General features: G+C 41.4%; 1 protein-coding gene across 8 annotated transcripts in view; it reads left to right on the plus strand.

The window, feature by feature from the left end:
• sema6a (sema domain, transmembrane domain (TM), and cytoplasmic domain, (semaphorin) 6A) overlaps positions 1-20,455 on the plus strand; it is a 147,226-nt gene that overhangs the window by 67,690 nt on the left and 59,081 nt on the right. The gene's annotated exons all lie outside the window — the stretch shown is intronic.

Raw genomic sequence — 20,455 nt, forward strand, 5'->3', positions numbered from 1 at the left:
AAATAGTTCAGAGGCGGGATCATAGGGGGAGACCAGTGGCAGGAAATTATGGGTCCTCTGCTTTTGAAAATTCAGGGCTGGATTGTACCACCCCCAATCAAGCAGATTTTCAGCTAAATCCCCCCTCCTCCCATTCTCGCTACACTCTCGTCCTTGGCTGCCGGAGCTCTACCCACCCATAAAGGTCTGAATTTCCTGATTCAAGAGTCCATCTCCTTAATGAAGATGCTTAAAGTCCCCGTGGTGTCAACTATTGAGGTCTGGTGCTGCTGTGACTGTGAGAGCTACCAACCTGACTGATTAGCTGGCAGCTCTTGAGGGGCACAAGTCCTGTTTAGCCCACTGGCAGCACCTTATACGACTATGGGATGGGCTTTTTGGGGTGTTGGCTGCCAATTGACTATTGTAATGGGGGCCAATCAGTACAGGCACCCTTCCCTGGACCCCCACCCTCCCCCACTTTTTCAGGAGGCTGTCCAGTCTTGTATTCCTGAAGATAAAAGCAAAATACTGTGAATGCTGGAATCTGAAACAAAAACAGAAAATTCTGGAAAATCTCAGCAGGTCTAACAGCATTTGTGAGGAGAGCTGACCAAGGGTCATCTTGACTCAAAAAGTTAGCTCTATTCTCTTTCATAGATGATGTCAGACCTGCTTAGATTTTCCAACATTTTCTGTTTTTGTTCCTGCATTCACCAGCACTCACTATTAGCAATTGGCATGATCTAGGTTGTAATCACAAGTTTGGATTTGCCAGCCTAGGTACAGGAACTGCGCAAGTCTTGAATGATCCAATTCAAAGCAACTTTACATAGTGCCATAGGTATTGTAAAAGAACCCAGGGCACTTCACAAGAGAGTTACCAAACATACTTTGACAAGGATCCACTTAAGGGAATGTTAGGTCGAGTGACTAAAATCTCAATCAAAGCGATGGATTTTATTTTAAGGAACATTTTGAAGGAGAGGAGAGAGTTAGAGAGGTTTTGGCAGGGAATTTCATAATTTAGGGCCTGTTCAGCTGGGTGAGACCTGAAATAGGAGAGAGCAAGAGTGTGGGCTGTGTGTGTGGTTGCAGGTTTGAGGATGTGAAGGGAATTGAATATGAAATGGACACACATTGCTACACTGAACCATACCCACCCTGGCAGTTTCGACTAGCAGTCAAATGGGCAAATCACCCCAAATGAGATTCCACCTCCCCTCCCATTTCACTTCCTGAAGATCAGTGAGTGCAATTCCACAGCACAACAGGGTCAGCAGTTTCTGGCATGGAAGAGGAAACACTGAATGAGAACCTCAAACTCCTGAGTGCCTTTATATGCTCTGTGTGTGACCAGAACTCTCCACTCACCTGACAAAGGGGCAAACCCCAAAAGCTAGTGGGTCTCCTATCAAATAAACCTGTTGGACTTTAACCTGGTGTTGTGAGACTTCTTACTGTGTTTACCCCAGTCCAACACCGGCGTCTCCACATCATGTCTCCAAAGACAGTAAGAAGTCTCACAACACCAGGTTAAAGTCCAACAAGTTTATTTGGAGCAAGTGCCACTAGTTTCAGAATTGGCTGTGCCTTCGTCCGGTGAGTGGGGAGTTCTGTTCACAAACAGGGCATATAAAGACACAAACTCAATTTACATGAATAATGGTTGGAATGCGAGTCTTTACAGCTAATCAAGTCTTAAAGGTACAGACAATGTGAGTGAAGAGAGGGTTAAGCACAGGTTAAAGAGATGTGTATTGTTTCCAGACAGGACAGTTAGTGAGATTTTGCAAGTCCAGGCAAGTTGTGGGGGTTACAGATAGTGTGACATGAACCCAAGATCCCGGTTGAGGCCGTCCTCATGTGTGCGGAACTTGGCTATCAGTCTCTGCTCAGCAACTGTGCGCTGTCGTGTGTCGTGAAGGCTGCGTTAGAGAACGCTTACCCGAAGATCAGAGGCTGAATGCCCGTGACTAGGCTGACAGCATTCACATTCTATGTTATAAGAGTGGGGAGGGGAGGGGAAACATTCATGGAGATGTGGAAAAGACCTGCAAAGGGAATATCCCACAAGTGGTGCTGGGTCCAGTTTGGGCTGTTGATTGCTCTGCCCCAATGTGTATTTCAACTCTGTGAACTGTTCCTGTGTGGGGGTGGGGGGACGGGGGGGGGTTTGTGGGGAGCGGTTATTGAGCGCTCAGAGCGGGGCTGCAAATTGTACTGGGTCTAAGTCTTTCACTCAGGACAACAAGAAGGTCTTATCCCACCTTATGGGGCGGGATGAAGTCCAGTCGTTGTTTTCTCAAGTCGCCTTGTGTGCTGGAGAGAATTTATTTGAGGAGGAAATGTTTCTGAAGGCTCCCTTTTCATATGGTAATTTCTGATCATTTACAAACCAGCAGCATCTTCTAATGTGCTTTGTGTGATCCGAGTTGTCACTCTGGGAGGGCAGTGCTGGAGGCAGTGTGACAGGTTTGCAATGGGAGGGTCTCCCTGGGAGGACAGCACTTGCTGGGGATGGGGAAACGTGCTGGCTTTTTGTAGCACTGGGCGCTGCCGCTTCCTTTGTTCGCGGCTTTGCTGAGAGCCTCTCTCGGAACGTGAATAGCACCAAAGTCTGAAAGCTGCCAGGACTGAAAGCAGCAGTGGAAGGTCGCAGTTTGGCACCAAGAACAAAAAGAAAAGCTGCTGTGACTGGTTCACTCATTAATTATTGAGAATGGAGGGGATTCAGTAATAACCCCGGCCTTGGCTTGTTTTCAGAAATAAGAACGATGGCACATCACCATAATCCCTTTTTACCCAATTTTTTTTACAACGATACCAAAATGAAATGAATTTTGTGCTTCTCTTGATTCTTGATTCTCTGCATTCATCAGATAATCCAAACAATTCAGCCCGCCTCAGGCCCCTCACCCTTCCACTGCAGAATCCACTGCACATTGCAGAATCGCCTGATTAAAAATCACAGTGACTGAGAGGGTGTCAACAGTGAAACCGACTGGGTGACCTTGGCTGGGTCCTTTTTTTGTACCAACACTATTCATATCGATTTGAATCGACTTGATCCGGCAAAGCTGCAAGGCGGAGGAGAATTGAAGAAAAACGCAGTCGTACTGTCCCTTTATTTAAAGGGAAATCATTAGAATGCCTTATGGTCCCTTCTGAGTGCATTTCACCAGCCACTGCTCTTCCTAGGGTGCTTCCCAATTAACTGTTAAAAGATTTTCAGTTCCAAAAAAAGCACTGCTTCGGAGACCTGTTGGAATTTAACTGATTTGAAATTGACAATTGGCAGCGGGAGGGGGAGAAGGAGAGACCTGTAATCAATCCTATCAAAAGTTTATTTATTATTTATTAGTCACAAGTAGGCTTACATTAACACTACTGTGAAGTTACTGTGAAAATCCCCTAGTTGCCATCTGGCACCTGTTTGGGTATACTGACGGAGAATTTAGTATGGCCAACACATCTAACCAGCATGTCTTTTGGACTCTGGGAGGAAACCGGAGCAAACCCATGCAGACACAGGGAAAACTTGCAAACTCCACACAGACAGTGACCCAAGCTGGGAATCAAACCCGGACCCCTGGTGCTGTAAGGCCGCAGTGCCAACCACTGTGCCACCCCAGTTGTCATCCTAGACTATCGCTGAAAATCCCACATTGGCACACATTTTGGGCAGCAGATGTGAAGATCAGTGGTTTAACTTTGGGCTAAGATAAACTGCTATCGATGGTTACTGAGTTTGGACACTACTGAATCTGGTAGAGGTTTTAATCAAATGTTCTGTCGCATCCCTCTACCTGACCATTTACCACCGCACTGGTTAACAAACAAGTCAAATTGGGGGAAACCCAATTGTAAACCTTAAACAATAGGCCAAGTTCACCTGCTTTTAGGGAAAAGCAGACTATCAATGGATTCAACCCTTCTGAATCAAGGCAGATTGATTTTTGCCAATACATAATTTAAAATCGACTGAGGCAAGTACAATAATTACTTGTGGCAAGGACAGGTTTAGAGGTTAATATGCTTTCAGTTGATGCAACATGTTTTTCAAACATCTAATCACATTAGTAACTAATTTGGACTCCTGTTAAATCATTAAAGGCAGCATGCAATAAGAGACAGCATTGCCTTAGAACTCCTTATCTCCACAGGTTCAAGGTTCCACTCGGATTCCCAGATCTGGAAAGAGATTTGAATGCAGTTTTTTAATGAATGGGTGCCAACATGAAGAGACCCTCAAAAGAGGGTGGGCGAGAACTGACTGCTTTTTTTAAATAAACATGCATCCTTTTCCTTTGAGTCCTAATCACTTATTTAGAACGAGCAGGGTCAACTGGACAAGGTAAAGTTCCCTCGATCGGCGAGTACACCACCAAACGTCTGCAAGGCAGTAGCACTGTCAGTACCAGTAACTCATTATGCATCTTTGTAGAGCTCTTCCTGACTTTGTCATTAATAATTAGTACTCTAGCCTGACAGCTAAATGCAATTTGCAAGTTTAAGTTTGTCACATGACATGGAAGACCCGGACAGTAAAACATTGACAAACCTTGTATGAAGATACCCCTCCCCCCACCAATGAGAGGCGGCCATTAGAGTACAGTAACGTGGAGCCTTTAAGTCCAAAGCGTTAGGTATTGCTGACCTAGATATTCATTCATGTGTAAGTTGTACCTGGATTTATTTATAGCTCTGCACTTAGTGTAGTTACCGGATGGTGATAAGTGCTGTGTGTACAAGTATTACTTCTGTTTGATTTTACAAAGTAATATTACACATCAAGTGCTAGTAGTTTTTGTTTTTCCTTTTGCTTTCTCGGTCTCTAAGATTGATTGATTAGAATTGAAATTTTAATTACTGGAGCTCCTGTTCTTTTTCCATTCATTTATTATGATGTGATCTAATGAAACATCATTTACTGCCCCCAGGACATCACAAAAGTACTTCCCAACCAGGAATTATTGATTGAAGCACAGCCACAGTTATAGAAAAATGCAGTAGCTCGAATAGCAGATGAGGTAGATAACCACATCTCACTTTTTAAAGGTAGTTGAGCAGGGGAGTTAAATCTTGACAGTGCTGTGGGATCTTTTAGGGCCATTAGAATAGGTGGACAGGACTTGAGTTTTAATATTTCATCTGAAGAACGATGCCTTCAGTTGTCCAGCACTCTTCCACCTACTGTGCTAATGCTAGCCTAGATTCTGGAGTGAGCCCTGAACACACAGCCCAACTGAGCCATTTCATGTAAAAGTAATTACATGTGTTATTGTGGGGCTTCTCCAATGGCTCAGAGGTAAAAGTCGCTAGCTGTGTGACCCATGCAGTGGTCAGGGTGCACACAATTCGATGTATTACGAAGCTCAATGCATGACGTGTGCAAATCAATGCATGGCTTTTGTGTCTGCTTCAAACCCAAACTTGCCAAGCACTTTTAGTATTATTTTTACCCATTGATTTTGGAATGGTTCCTTTGGATCCTGAAAACCTGTCTTCTAATCTCTGTGGAATTTCACTGACCATGTTGGGAAAGGTACTCATTTCTTTCATGTGTAGTGGGATGATTTCTTACATTTTCTGTTTACTTACCATCGAGAAGGCCTTACGTGTGTGAATCACATAACCTCACAGTCAAATGCTGTTTCTGCAGCAGCATTTGAGAACGCAATTGGTTTTGGGAGCCTGTTTAATTCATTGTGTTGTGGCTTTAAATCAGACCTGTTATACTGCTTGTCCATGCGCCAGCCAGAGAAATAAAAAGTATTCAGTATTTCATTACAGTTTCAGAAGCAGTACATTAGCACTCTCACTCCACTGTCTTCAATGAGATCATGATGAACTTTGATTGGGTGCTATCCATGCAAGTTGCATAATGTCATTCCCATCACAGAGGTTTGCGTGTTCTGAAACCTGGGACAGGAGGGCTTATGTTCTTTCTGAATTCAGGACTGGAAGTAGATGGAGAATTTACAATCATGTTAGGGCTCGTAGACTGGCCAAAACTGTTAACTGCTGCTGATGTTTGGTAACAGTACTGTTGGAAGCCTGCCTGCCTATTATTCTGGTAATGGCTTGGGGAACACATTTCTAACCAGAGAACCGTGCAAGCGGCTGCTGTCATGCTATCTGCAACAATATATTCAACAGCTGATAAGGCATTGCTATTAACCAACTGGACATCTAAATCCAATAACTAGTGAGAAGCCAGGAAATAAGCTTTCTTTTTTCAATTAGTTTATTTGAACAGCCAGAATAAGACATGACTGACATTCTGTTCTAAGTATAGTAGACTATTTTAATGGTTGAGAATTACTGGTTAACTCTTATCTTGCTTTTTGCTGGATTCAATGCTGCTTAATTTTTTTTGCTGCTGGTGTTTGCTTGAATATATTCTCATTAATGTTAGGGGTTTGTTATAGTAAACTGAATTTTATGTGATTTCGGCAGTTTGATGTGGAGCAGGTCATATAGAAGCAGCTGAATCATGCTGAGCACTCTTGGCTTATTTGATGGCACCATCTGGCTTGTCAGTTTCAGCCTGGATTATCTTCCTCTGATATTCCCATTTAATGTCACAGTTTATCTGGATAGACACTGCAATGTAATGATACTCTTCAGTCAATATTGCATATGCAATGGTTTGCAAATAACTTTATGTGTGTAACATTATAATACAGACTTTTAAAATAAATAGATATTCACTTTTTGAAACATATGAATTTGTATGGTTTATTTTAGAGACATTGAAGATTCACATCCAATGCTTTTTGTTAAGATAAAATTACTCAGAGAAGAAGAAATGTTCTGGAATTAAAGCCCTCGATCTGTATTTAACATCTTCAAAGTTGATTTTGTTTTTCTTGTTCCCCTCTTGGGTTCAAAGCTTCTCTTTCTATGCAGCGTCTTTTGGGAGAAGGTTTGCTCTGGGCAGTGGACTCTTCCTCCTCTCCCCCTGCACCTCCACTGCTAATGGTTCGGTTCTATCATCCTCTTGAAAACAACGACATTCTTTGATGAGGCCAGTCAGTCACTGTGTATCCTTCACCTGCTGGTGTGGCCAACAACTGCCAATGCTTGTCCCAACTGCAGGAGGCAAATTGGAGCGACTGGCCTCCCTCCTGTTTGACCCGCAGCCATCTGCTTGAAGAAAAGAGAATTTTGCTGCCAACACCAACAAACTTCTTACAACTTGTCTTTTTTTCAGGGAAGTGTCTATTCAAGGCTCAGTGTAAAACCAATCCACATTATACATTTCTCTGCATTTCAATAAAAATAGGAAATCTGCAACCAGAATCAGGTCTCAACCAGAAGCAGGACTAAGTGCAACAAATTTGACAGAATAGTGTAAAACTATAAGCAAAGAGGAAAAATACCTTGGCAGTCAAACAGGATCTAAAGAGAAAGCGAGGTCAGTTGGTCTAAAGCCTTTTTGCTCATAAGATTTTGATAGGCTCACTTCTTTTTCCCACTGATGCATTCTAAATCTTTGACTATATACAGACTACTGGATTTTCTTTTTGTGTTATGCTGCATATTTTAACAAAACATTTATATTTGGAATTTCCAGCAGATGGATTATTTTGCTTTCTTTGTAAAGCTACGATAGATTATCAGGGATTCTGAATTGCAACAGTCAGCTTGTTCTCATGTAGAAGACATTAACATTCAGATCTGTAAGAGATGTACGTCAAGGTTTCTTTGGCAGTTATGGAAATTTATAGCAGTGCAATGTTAGCAGGAACAGTATCAACTTCTTTTACTGGCCTGATATATAATACAAGATCTCCACAATCCTCAAAATGTTTCATGTTTATCTCTTTAAACAATTGGAGTGTGCGGAAATGTTTAAGTTGACTAAGATAGCATAAATGACACATCCCAAAAACCTCTCTAATTATACTGCTTTGGTAACTCCTTTAAATTGTTATAAAATGGCTAAAGTGTTGGAAACTGGCAAATATTTGCACTTGGATGAATCAGAAACACTTTTCAAACAAGTCAACATTGCGCAGATTTTTACGGAATTGTAAACGGAAATTTATCTCGGGTGGTATCAGGTTGGCCACCCGTCCTACTCAGTGCCTGAATCTTTAATTTCATTGACAGCGATGGAATTGAATATCGAGCATTGTGTTTAACAGCCAGCTGATCCAATACTGCGTGTTTTGTGACATTTTCCAAGACAAGTTTCTATTCTCACCTTCCAAATAAAAGCTAATTTCTTACTGCATCAATTTGGTTAATTGCTGCAATGGATGTGAATTAAATAGATGTCTCCAAAACTGATCTTTAAATAATTCATTATCTAATACTGAAAAATGCTGAACTTGCTGCACTGACAGTACTCAGTGTAAAACATTACAATGCAATTAATTGTGAAAAGTAAGTTCTGTTCATGGGAACATTTGAATGGATCAGCAATTTTACACAATGAAATGCACTGGAAGGAGGATTGGTGCTTTTTGATTCTGCACATGGATCAGAGGAATGTCTATATGCAGTTATTGTGATGTATTTTCACAATGCATGCTAACATTGAAGTTTTGTGGAGATATTAGTGATAATGCTGAGTGAGTACCAGGGAGAAGATCAGATGAAAAATCCTGTGTTCCATGGGTGGTGTTACTCCACTCCTCAGTACAGTAGAAACCAGGTCATTTGCAATTATGTTAATAAATTGCAGACAGTCCAGAAATGCCATGTTTCAGTAATGAGGACATAATGTCAGCACTGTTTCCTACAGGCTGCTGAAGCTTTTATTGTGGATACACAGTGATGTGTGTTGGCATACCCCTGATTCAATCTGAAAAGACATACTTTAGGAATAAGCATATAGTGCGGATTAAGAGAATGTCCCTGACTTTAGACAGCATCCTGATAAAGGTAGCATTGTTTAGAGGTTATTTTACAATCTGAATCTTATACCACAGCTAGACCAGATTGCCTATTTTGTTACTCTGTCTTTACACAGTGCATAGTAAACTGTATAGATGAATTTATGTATTATTTTGTGAGATGTTGGTGTCAGTGGCAAGGCAGATTTATTATTCTTCCCTAATTGCCCTTGAACGGAGTGGCTTACAAGGCCATTTCAAAGGGAAGTTAAGTTGCTGTGGGTCTGGAGTCACAGGTAGGCCGGATTGGGTAAGGATGGCAGATTTCCTCCCTAAAAGAGATTAGTAAACAATTAGTTTTTACAAAAATCAGTGATAGTTTCATGGTTACCAGTACTGAGACAAGCTTCCAATTCCAGTTTTATTAATTGAATTGAATTTAAATTCTGAAAGCTGCCATGGTAGAATTTAAACTTGTGTCTCCAGAACATTAACCTGTGCCTCTGGATTATTAGTTCAGTGGGATTACTACTATGCCATGTCTACAATATAAGAGGCTCCTTCTGGTAGACCCAGTCACTGGTATAAATGAGACCAGGGACTGCACATTATGGTGGAGGGGGAACCAGGGGCTCTATATTATATGGGGAAGGGCAAGCTGCATATTATGGGGAGGTGGATGGCTCCCCCTCCCCAGCTCCTCAGAAGCAAAGTGGGTGAGAAGCTGACTCACTCCAAACTGCCCCTCAACCGTAATGTGCAACAGGCAGGATACATTGCCTGACAATGGGACTCTGCCCTCACTGGGTGGTGGGGGAGGGGGAGGTATTCCTGCCCACCAGAGCTGCTGGCCAATACAGCAGGCATGACAGCGCCAAGAGTTCTGTAGGAGGTGCCACCAGAATTGCAAGCAGTCCCAAAAAGAATACCCAATGGATCCCAGAGTAAGGTCAGGAGGCTTCAGCAAGTGTGGGGATGGTGAGGAGGGTGGTGGGTTTTTGCTGAACAGGTGAGTAGGAAGAAAGAGGAGTCACCAGCTTATTCTCCAATGGGTGACAAATGTGGCATCTGCAAACCACTGTGTTATGGGAGTGAGCAAGGGGGTGGATGGGAAGGGCAGTCAGATGGGCACTCGGCCTATTTCATGTGCACCCCCCGCCCCCACCTGCAAAAAAATGTTTGGGGACTTCAGCAGCCGGTCCTCTTGGAAATTGGGTAACATTCAGCTGCCAGCTGACAACTTTTGTGGGAAGCTGGAACTGCGTATTTGCACTTTTTTTTGTAATAATGGAAGAGTGCAATGTACCAGAAGATGCTGGTATCTGCTTGAAATAAAAAAGCTGAACTCTGGTGTATGCAGTTTGTTTTCTCAAAATTAGGTGCAACAAGAAAGCACTTTATGCCAAATCATTCTTCTGGCAGCTTTGACACTTGAATAAGAACTCAAATCTGTAAAAACAGCATAATCGTACATGGTGGCATGTAAGCATGAAGGCTTAGGGCATCACGGTGGCTCAGTGGTTAGCACTGCTGCCTCACAGCACCAGGAAACCCCGTTCATTTTCAGCCTTAGGTTTTTGTCTGTGTGGAATTTGTACATTCACTCCATGTCTGCGTGGGTTTCTTTCTGTGTTCCAGTTTCCTCCCACAGTCCAGAAATGTGCAAGTTAGGTGGATGACTATCTAAATTGCCCCTTGCTGTCCAAAGTAGGTCAGGTGGATTAGCCATGGTAAATCGTGAGGTTACAGGAATACGGTGGGGGGGGTGTAGATTCTGTGTAAGATGCTTTGCGGAGCGTTGATGCAGACTCGATGGGCCTCCTGCACTGTAGGGATTCTGTGATTCTGTGACTGAAGCTGAATTTTATTGAAATAGTTGTACAGATTAATGCCTCTTTCAGCTCAAATTGGAAACTTGCTCTTAAAGTTTTGCTTACTTAGGAATTAAATGAAAAATTCTAATGTATGAATAAATTGCATTTGTTCTTTAAAGAGCCACTCTTCAGGAATGCTTTTCAGCAATTTTTACATCGAAACATGGAATGGAATACGACTGAAATGTATCCAATGTTGTCATCCCCCAAATCAAATATTACCCAATTGTTGAAGGCAGTGACATTACTTTTTATTTTCCCTCACCTAAAGAGCAGAATCATAGAAGATATTGCACCAAGGAAAGAGGCTATTTGTCGCTTAAATGGCTGTGATAGTGTTAATTGTTCAACTACAGAACTGAAAGAAAATATAAGGACTTTTGTTTATACCGTGCTTTACATGACAACAGGATTACATGTTAGATGGCACAGAAACAGGCTCCTTCATCAGGTGATATCACTCCAGGCTATTCATTGAAGCTGTAATGATTCTTGCCCTTCAACAACTTGAGTCTTATACATACCTACCTTCTAGCTTATTGCTTATGTGGACCACACCTCTTAATTTGGTAATAATGTAAAGACTCACATTCCAACCATTCATCACATTCCAATCTGTAATTATCTTGCAATTGTGTCTTTGCCTATATATGCTGTGTTTGTGAACTGACCTCCATTCACTTAATGAAGGAGCTCTGAAAACTCATGATTCCAAATAAACCTGTGGGACTTTAACCTGGTGTTGTGAGACTTCTTATTTTTGGTAATATCAGAAGCCTCAACATCACTGTTCATTATATCTCTGTAAAAACCATGTATGTATAAACAGGAAAGGAGAGAAGTCCAGCCCATATTTCCAGGAGACCATTGAAGTATTCGTAAACTGAATGGATCAGAAACAGCTTCCACTGCAGGAGGACTTTGGGTTGGCAAGTAACTTGAGTCAGGAAATTTTTACATGTCTGACCTTCCTCAGTAACACGTGCCCAGAATCGCTCCATGGACTTAAGGGACACGAGGTGATATTGAGCCAGGCTAACCTAGAAACAGATGCTAAGAGGACACAGGAATGACTGAGTGCTGATGTGGGCTGGTCAGAAGGTCTACCTTTGTTCTCTGAGACTTAGTTGCAGTTGTTCTGGAAGATTTTTCAGCCCTCTAGTCCTCACCACCTCGACCCCCAACCAACTCCTCCCTTTGCCCCAAGCTTGACTGTCAATCAAAATATTCCAGCATCTTTTAAAAAAATGACAGCTGCAGCCAGCTCTTTTTTGCAGTTTAAAGAGCAGGGGATTTTAAAAACAACTTCAGATCATTAAAGACCATCAAACAGACCTTACCACTCTCCAGGAGCTTTTATGTATACTACATCAACTTTTGCTCCCAATCTGTGGTGAAGGCCCTTGGGGTTAGTAGTTACTTCAGATGGCCTTGCTAAGTTCAGGTTTCCCTCCTCTTGAAAGTCACTCCCCTCCCTCTTCCTCCTCCCAGCAAAAGCAGAACCTGTCGGAAATGGGGACAGGATGTCTGCATCTCGGGCCTCCCGTTAGTTTTAAAGGCCCTTGCAGTCATCCTAAAAGAAACCCAGTCATGTGCTTTTTTTAACAGATCTCATGTTTGTATGTAAATAGTGCTTTGTGTACATTTAAACCACAAGGTAAAGCTGGGATTAAGATTTGTGGAAATGCAAACAAACTAAAGAGCTGTTTACACACATCTCTTTGAGTTTCAGCACTGCAGAATTCTGTTGGATTCCTGAACTTAGCCTGGTTGTCTGTGGAAAGAGATTCCATTATTAACTGAAGGAAGTGGTATAACAAGTTGTAAAAATGTTGATGAGGTGGGATATTTCATCCGACTTGCCGAGGGGGATTTTGAGAGAAATCATTGAAGTGGGTATAAAAAGATCCCTTCCCAATACCACTATTGACTTTACACTTCACAAATCGAAATATGTATTGCTTGAAATGACGATTTGTGTGCTTGATTTAGAGAATGGACAATGGTTTGTTAAAAAAAAGAGGAGAATGGCAGAAGTAGGAAGAATGTGCAAAGACAGATCCAGCAGGCATCTTGATTCTGTGACCAGAATTTTTACTAGCCCTTTGGTGATGGGCTGAAGGGCAGGAAGGCTGGAAAAGTGGCATGGGAAGTCTTCCCACCACTACTTTGCCACCAGCAAAAGTATTGGTAGACCAGCCAATCACCGGGGCATGACTTTTTGGGAGGTCCATTACTCATGGAGGGGCCCCCCAGATGTCATCAGCACTGCTGGTACTTATGGAGCTCTCCCCAATTGTTGGAGCCTGCCTGCCTGACCCCTGGAATCTTAAAATTCCACATAGCACTCTTTAGGCCCCTGCTTATTGTGCTATCCTCTCCCTGCAGTTGATTGGGCTTTCGACCCTGGTAGCATGTCCTCTGCCCTTCCAGTAAAATTCTTAGTGGCTGTCTGTCTTCTTTAGCCTGTTTACTAATGCAGCAAATTGAACTGAACAGGTGTCCTGTGAGATCCCAGGGGGACCATTTGCAGTAAAGGTTACAAACAGAATTGATTGGCTGACTGAGCTTCTCTGCTAGAGCAGGGATATTGGACTTCAATCTAACGGACCATGCCGTAACAGACAGTTTCCTATTTAGAGTGTAGTTATTAAAAGTGTTGTGTAGGTCAGGAGAGGGTTGGTTCAATTTAAACATTCATTTGTGCTTCAAAGTTGTGCTAACCCCTGGAGCGATATTGGCCCAGTGGATAATGCTGATGTGTCTGACAGGTTTACAGTTTTGTATTGTAATGCTTGTACCCTCCAGATACAGCATTAGACCTTGTCAGATTTCCCTCTCAGCTGCACTGGCTTATGATTTGTCGAAAAGGATCTCTCTGAAGCTTCCTATTACCTATATGGTAAGATGAAAACTATCTTTGCACCACTGATAGTGTCATTCAAAAGTGCTAAGATCAAACCATAAATGATTGTTTTTTAATTCTTTAAAAAATCCTTTTTAAAAACATTTTTATAATGACCAAACATGCCAAAGTGCAGCTGTCATCTGTTTTGGCTTAATTTGTTTCAAATTCTTTGAAGTTTCTGAAAAGATTGAGATAAGAGCGAAATGTATAGAAAGCCTGGTGCTGCCAAAAGATGGTAACAAAGGCGGCATTGTCTATTTATCTACTTCTTGTGAGGATTAACCCTCGTGTGATTGATTCTGTTTTTCTTGCTGCTTTTGAATGGCTTGCGTAGTGATGGATTGATACAGTACTTACATTGAAAAGAAAGGTGTTCATCTGCTCGTGTACATATAAACACAGAGAGTGGCTTATAGAATGCCAAACTAATGCAACAACCCAACACTTTGGGCTCTGTACTGATTTCACTGCCAGTGGCTCTTAAGTATAAAGTGATGCGTGAATCAGTGGAAGCAGCAGAAAGTTACTCTGCCTGGGACTTGCAGCAGCTTGAAATGAGACAGCTATAAATACTAGTATGAACTGTCTGGAACACTGGCTTAGAATTATGTCATTGAATGCTCATTTGTTAAATGAGAACTCAACCAAACAGATCAGGTAGGTCCCAGCTTCTGTTCTTGGCTTAAAATTTCATGCTCCGCAACAAAACTTCATTTGTCTTCTTTGTCTGTAGATCAGAGTTTCTGCTCTCAATCATTATTCATTAACCCCTGCTGAGTGTGGCTATTGGATTAGAACAACATTAGGTTTGGTCTTGTTGATGCCTCTATAGTTCAGTTGCCCATCACCATTTGTAAAGCAAGTCAGGTGGCACCTGGAGAAGCTTTGCACGAGTGAAAAATAAATTAAGGGGGAAGGGGAGAGAAGTAATATATAATTAGTTACAGTTTTAAAGGACTGTTAAAACCATAATCGCACTGTGGAGTGATGATTTTAAAAAAACACATAAGACAGCGGAATTTTAATGGGGATAATTCTTAACTGTGAAGTCTAGACAGTGACCTCTGCCTCTGTTGTGTAACGTATTCTGTGGTATCTCCTTTGAGGTCTGTTTCTCAGCCCATTCCCCCCACTAGCTTCAGCTGCTCTCGCATAAGTGCTGTTTATTCCCGCTGCTCCCAATCTTCTGCAAAAAGTAATTCCTACAGTCCTTGCCTGAAAGTCATGTTTCATTTATTGGTGATTTAAAGTTGGAATTTTAACACAGGAGGAAGACCCAGCAACAACCTTCCCAGTTAAATACAACAAGTACAACCTCGCTCAACCCGAGACTGGAACATCCTGCAGAGGTCAATGGACACTTCCATTGTCCGTCCCTCGCCCACTCCAATTCCATGGCGGGTGGGGCAGTAGAATTCCAGCAATGGTTTTTATTTGATGTGAAGGGTTGAAAGAAGAAGCACCCCATAGATATAGAATGAGGAGAGGAATAATATAGGAGCTGAAGAAATACTTGAAAAAAGGTTGTTGAAACAATTGGACAGGATGAGGATGGGGTTGGGTGTGATAGTAGAGAATAACTACAATCTTTTATCTTCTGAAATGATTAATGATTCATGGTTTAGACACACAAAGAAGAAAGATGATTGCTGATGTAAATGTAGGAAGAAACTGATTCTGAATTCTCTTCTGTTCGCTATCATTATAGGAAGGATGTGGAGGCTTTGGAGAGGGTGCAGAGGAGGTTTACCAGGATGTTGCCTGGTATGGAGGGGAGGTCCTGTGAAGAGAGACTCAGGGATTTGAGGTTGTTTTCGTTAGAAAGAAGGCAGCTACGAGGGGACCTTATTGAAACATATAAGATGATTAGAGGTTTAGATAGGGTGGACAGTGATAGCCTTTTTCCTCGGATGGAGAAAGCTAGCACGAGGGGGCATAGCTTTAAATTAAGGGGGGGTAGTTATAGGACGGATGTCAGGGGTAGGTTCTTTACCCAGAGGGTGGTGAGGGATTGGAATGCTCTGCCTGCTGCAGTTGTAAATGCGCCTAGTTTGGGGGCATTTAAGAGATCCGTGGATAGGTTTATGGATGGTAAGAGTTTGGTTTAGGTTAGAGGGTCATTGTTTTTTAACTGGTCGGTGCAACACTGTGGGCCAAAGGGCCTGTTCTGCGCTGTAATGTTCTGTGTTCTATGTTCTATCATAATATTATCATTGTTTGCATTCATTCACAATTATCAAACACCTTTGAATAAAGTTGTAAGGTATTTCACAGAGGGGAAACAAACACTGAGGAATGGTGGAAGAATGAAGCAGAGTTGACAAAAATTATGGTGGAAAAAAGTGGCAAGGCAGGCTTCATGGATCGGAGAGAAAACAAGAGTACTAATGATATGACTGAATTCAATATTTCAAGTTACTGGTGGGATTAGAAGTAATTTGCAATCAGAATTTAGTGCAGGATGGGATGTAGGCAGAAAATTACAAGTTACTGTTTGTTTCTGGAGAAACTCAAAACAAGCGTTGGAAAAGTCAAATCTGTCAAAAACAAAAATGCAGACAAGGCTTCATGATACTGGAGGTGGGATGAGGGTGGTACTGGAAATAAACAGCCGCATTGATGAATAGGCTATGAAATTTGAAAGTCAGCTCTGGAACAAGTAGCACACAGCAGATTTTTTCAAACCATCTGCTGCAGCCTGAGCAAGTAATTGGAAGGAAGGACATCACCAGACAAAGGTACAGAATTTGTAGCAGGAAACCAATAAGATGGTTTCAACTTTCTTGATGCTAATTTCTGGGGCATTCTGGCTCCTTCAGTAGGACATTTGGGGCAATGAGTGGTGAACTTTCTTTAATGAATACAATTCATCTACTATTGGAAATATTACCAATTAAATGTTTAAAATTTATTTTATGGTTCTCAAATCATGATTGTATGCTAGAGCGATGATTTATTAAAATGGCCTTAGGAATCAATCAAGATTCATCTAAGAAAAGTAAATGCTATGGCAACCCTTGAATACTGATGGTTACCAGGAAGATAGCCTTAAATTTTCACTAATTATACTAACAAAGCAAAGAGTAAAGTACATTAAGATTAATAACTTTTGAACAGAATTCATTTGTAATTAATGTAATGCTCCATTAAATGAAGAATGATTATAGTACAAAGTTGGATAAAATTATCATTTATGTATCCAAACTGCGGCAACCTCTACTTAGAAATTTAAGCACAGAAGGAAGTAATTCAGCCCATTGTATGATACCAGTGCTGCTTTTACAATAAGGTTATCTAAACCAATCTCATTGCTATCCCTTTCCCTCAGAGTTGATGTGTGGTGGTGGCAAAACGATGTGTGTGTAGTCTATGGTATTCAGCACCAGAGGAAAGCCTGCAATACTAGTCAAGCTGCCTGCCAACTGTCCCTGCTTTTCTCATAGAAGAGAGAATGAAGTTTGGTTAGCTTCCGATGAATAGACGGATGGCCTCAGTGATTTGTTGTAAGACGTTGCAGCTATCTCTAAATTCAACCCGGCAGGAATCACACACATGAAAGCTTATCACCACTGTCACTGTCACAGTAATTGGTATAGGAGTTCTGTCCTATTCAGAATCTGCAGTTGTAGCCACTGTCGGGTCAGATTTCATTGAGGACCGAATATAGAAACACAGATGCCCCACATATTAACTCTCACTGAGGTTCAGGTCGGAAAATTGCTCACTGAACATCCTCGATGAGCATCTCCTACCAAGACCGCTTCTCCCACTTCCCCTCTCCCCACTTCTAGTATCTTGCCCTGCTTTCCATGGCTTCTGTTCATTCTCCATTCCATACTCTATTCCCGAATGCCTATAAGTTCGGCCATGTCTGAAAGTAACTGATTAATTCCAAAACCTTAAAGTCAGCAAAAGATTCATCTGCCGCACCACTTGCTGGAGACATTTTGCAACTTGGAAACAACTATGGACAATACCAAGCACTTTTAAAATCATAGCAGGAGCCAGAGAAATCAACTGCGTCTACTCTCTAGATAGTTGATGATTTCTTTAAATAGTGCTGGTGTGAAGTCCTTCCTGTTGCTGAATGTGTATTCAGCTATGCGGGGTTAAGAGAAGGTGTTGGTTGGAGTGCTAAGCTGTTATTAAATCACCATTGCACAACCTCTGGTGGCCATTCACTGCATGGGAAGTAACACCTGCTCCAAAATAGATCTGGCACAATTCGCCCCACAATATGCACACACGCTGTGTCCGCCAGTTCGGAACTCCATCCAGCATACTCTGAAAAATGTAAGAGAACACTCGCAAAGAGTATAATTTTATATATTGATTTCCATTATGTCAAAATTTGGGTTTGAAAAGGTATTTGCCCTTAAAACATTAAGATGAATAACTGGTGTTGCAGGAGTACCACTGATACCAAGTGATTTCAGATCCTCACCATCAGGTCAGGTGAGCTGAGGTAGAATGCCTCCCTTCTTTTCCCACTCTGTGCTTGACTGTAACAGGGTTTTTTTTAAGGATGTGCATGTCAATTCATTGAGTCTTTAAATGTTTATGTGCCATGACAATAAAAAGCACACAGAGACAGGTTTCCTTGTAACATTTTAAAAGGAAAAAAGAATCATAGTTATTGGACTTAACATCCAGGCTAAAGAAAATAATAAAAATACTCCAACTTTAATGCATATGTTAACTAATGGATTCACATGTGCACACACACATATGGGAGTCAGATTAAGTAGCTTTTTAAAGTCTAGTATTAATTAGTGATATGCAGATCTTGTAGATTGATAACTTGGATAATTTCAGATTGGGCTCAAAGGTCCCTCAGGATTCGACATCGAGGTAGTTTAAAGATACTGTTAGACAATCATTGCTTCTGGAAACAGCAGCTGCTGGGTTAATTTGTAAAATGATGCCTGTGTCATTTTGATGGTTGGACAGCAGTCAGGGCTCTGGTGTGCAGGATGGATGAAGAGAAAGAGAGAGAGAGTATGCCACTCTCAGGGTCTTATCTCTTCAGTCTCTCATCTGCTTCTCCTTATGGCCTGGAAGAAAACAATTTCTGGAAGCAAATAACTTTCTTTTATGTTCATCACATGCTCCCTTCTCGCCGCCTGACCAATTACCCAAACATAGTCATATCTAGTTGATTCCAGTCTGCGGTTTACAGGATTGGATTCTGAACAAATTTCTTTTGCAGCAAGAGTCCATTGTCCAAAGTGATTACATATAATGCTTGGTCATCGTCCAGTTGAATACACAGGTGATTGAATATTTTATGAATGGATCGAGAGAAGATCCATTCACACTCCACCAAGGTGATTGTCTCTGGGATTTTCTAAACAGGCTGAGTCCATTTTAATAGCTTTGGAATTTTTTGATTTGATTTATTATTGTCAAGTGAATTAGTATACAGGGAAAAGTATTGTTTCTTGCGCTCTATACAGACAAAACATACCATATAGAGAAGGAAAGGAGAGAGTGTAGAATGCAGTGTTACAGTCATGGCTAGGGTGTAAGGAAAGAGGTACAATGATGCAAATGTTCAGCCTGTTTAGGAGCTGTTGTTTTAAGTTACTGCAATGCTGTTTCAGTCTTTTAAAACTCAACCAGTAATTCTCAGCCTAAGAACTACCTAAAGTAATTTTTGATTTAAAGTAGAGCCTTGTAAAGAGATTGTTTAGAATATTACACAATGTTGGAATATTGGCTTAAGTGATTCTTATATTGTAAACAATCTGCTAGCACAGGCCTAGTGACAACATTAAAAAGCATATTGATATGGCGATAAAAAACCTTTTATTTCCCATTATGTGTTGCTATCATTATGTTGAATAAACCTAGTGACAGCAATGCTTCACAATTGGAACCTTAATAATCTATGAATGGCAAAAGTAGAAACCTTGAACAGCTTTCATTCCTTTTTCCTGTTCCAGTATAAGCTGTTATGGAATGTTTATACCTGATTACTGCTTTAAATTGAGTTGTATTATCTCCTGTCATGCAAGGCAGATCTGAGGATGTGAATATCTTTACCCAGCTCGATACACTGTGCAATGCTTGCACATGACACACATATTGATCTTCAGTCATCATGTTCCTGTACCCAAGGCCTCCCACAGTGAAGTAAAACTGCCTGATTTTGGTAGAGGTGAGATGAGGCCATATCTTTGTGCCTCCACAATTACTGCTTGTATTTATCGAGCAGCTAAAATGAACCAATTCACTTGCCAAGGGCAAAACCAAATAAAATGTGACACTGAGCCACAAAAGGAGATATTAGGTCAAATAAGGTCATACAAAATAGCAGATGTTTAAAAACTTGTTCGAAGGTCTAAATGTTAAGGTGTGCCTGAGAAGTTTAGGAAGAGAAATTATGTTTATGACCATGGTAGCTGAAGCCATGGCCGCCAGTTGTGTGGCAGTTAAAATTGGGGATATTTATGAGGCAAAAATTGGAGAACTCAGATAACTCAGAGTGTTTTAGGGCTGCAGGAGATTAGTCAGTGCCGCTTGCCAGCAAACTAGCCTTGATATAACTTTCAGGAATTTTCAGAGAGCAATTTGTGATATGATGGGTATTTAGTTGTGTCTTAGTGATAGTACTCTCACCTTTGAGTCAGCAGGTCATGGTTCAAGACCTTCCAGAAAATCATGAATTTATGTAAGTGACAAATAAGAAAGGACCCATTAGAGCAGATAATCTCAATGCAGTGCAGTATCGAGGGAGTTTTCCACTGTTGGAGGTAATGAGATGCTAAACCATGGCATCATCTGTCTCTGACATGGATATAAGGAGTCTTATTTTCTATTCTAAGTACAGGGGAATTCTCCTG

The sequence above is a fragment of the Carcharhinus amblyrhynchos genome, chromosome 5 (genome assembly GCF_965287045.1).
Source record: "Carcharhinus amblyrhynchos chromosome 5, sCarAmb.v2.hapA, whole genome shotgun sequence".
Lineage (NCBI taxonomy): Eukaryota > Metazoa > Chordata > Chondrichthyes > Carcharhiniformes > Carcharhinidae > Carcharhinus > Carcharhinus amblyrhynchos.